Genomic DNA, 1,649 nt, shown 5'->3' with positions numbered 1-1,649 from the left:
CCCTCTGTATGGGCTGAATGTGTTTCCTCAGGAGGGTGGCTGGTGTCTCCGGCTGAGAAGCTCAGTCATTCACAGGGAGCTTGGAGTGGAGCCGCTGCTCCGCTCTGTCGCATTGAAAGGAGCCAGCTGAAGTGGTTCAGGCATCTGGTAAGGACGCCTCCGAGGTGTTCCAGGCACGTCCAACTGGGAGTAGGCTGGTTAAGACCCAGGACTAGGTGGACAGATTAATCTCCACGCTGGCCTGGGAACACCTTGGGATCCCCCACTCAGAGGTGGTTAATGTGGCCCGGAAAAGTTTGGGTTCCCCTACTGGAGCTGTTGGCCTGTGATCCCGGATAAGTGGTGGAAGATGAGTCATGACTAGGAAATTTTACTCGGAGAGATTTCATATGTCATAATTCCTAGCGGAGCAGCACGGTGCCATGATGGACCCCGTGCTGTTGTTATCAGGTAGACAGTTAAGGTGGACAAGATTTGGATGAGCTTTAGTGCTACATTGTAGTTTTATCTTGTGTTGTTTGCCCATTCTGCTTCTATAAGGACCATTGTTACAAAATACAAAGTATTCACTGACCATAGCACCATTTCCATTTATGTTGCTGAAAAATAAAAAACATTTGCTGTCATTGGGACTGACCGAGTTAAATCTGCACTACAACTTTTGTATTGTTTTTTTTTTTGTTTATTTGTTTGTTTGTTTTTTGCACTGTTTTGTATTGTTTGAACACAGCACCTTTTTATGATTCATATTATGGGAGCTGTCAGAAGTCTCAAAATATTTGTACAAAACCTATGAAGGAATTCTGGTTTTATTTATGTTATTTCATTGAATTATTTTTCATTGTTATTTATGTTATTTTAATGTGTGTTTGTTTGTGTGTGGGTGTGTTTGTTCAACAATTAAACCTCTAAGCCCCAGACAGATGGTACTGATAAAGAACAATGAAGCCAAAGCAAAACAAGAAACTTGGACTTAAGTTGATTTTCAGATGCATCATTTAACCATCGTCCAGCTTCGTCTCTGTAGCTGGCACTTTGTCAGAATTTTCAAACTGTTGAAAAATGTTAACGAATCCTGACGACAACCTCAATTCGTACACATTCCGTTTTGCTTTCTGTCTTGACGGTTCCTCGAGGTCCCGTACTGTCAGCATTCCGTATGACTGTCGTCCAACCTCCCAAGTCCAACATCTTGCACGAACGTTGCCGATATCTGAACGGATCAATAACTAAAGATCCGACGAGCTGAATGTGACTCGTCCATGTGTGGAACAAAAGCAACATTGTCATACAGAAACAACATTTTATCAACCTCTTTTAACTATTTATGCACGTTCCAGCTGTTTGTGGCTGGAACTTTGTTAGTTTTGGTTTTGGTCTTTTATGCACTCTTGATTCGCAGGTTTTTCAGTGATGGGAGAAGTGCAGGCTCATTTGTCCACCTTTACTTGACGATTTGTGACTTTTTTCCTTTGTTCAGCTGTTGTCATGTGACCGGGCACATGACGTCTGTCATACAGCTGTTGTCAATCTATAATTTAAATCATAATCTCGCCTAAAGTAAGTCCCTTCAGCTGTTCCCTTGTTTGCACACGGGGCTTTGCCACAGAAAATCCGAGGCCTCAGGCACCAAAACACTTAGAACCACC

This window comes from Thalassophryne amazonica, unplaced genomic scaffold (genome assembly GCF_902500255.1).
Source record: "Thalassophryne amazonica unplaced genomic scaffold, fThaAma1.1, whole genome shotgun sequence".
Classification (NCBI taxonomy): domain Eukaryota; kingdom Metazoa; phylum Chordata; class Actinopteri; order Batrachoidiformes; family Batrachoididae; genus Thalassophryne; species Thalassophryne amazonica.
This window is presented reverse-complemented; position numbering follows the sequence as displayed.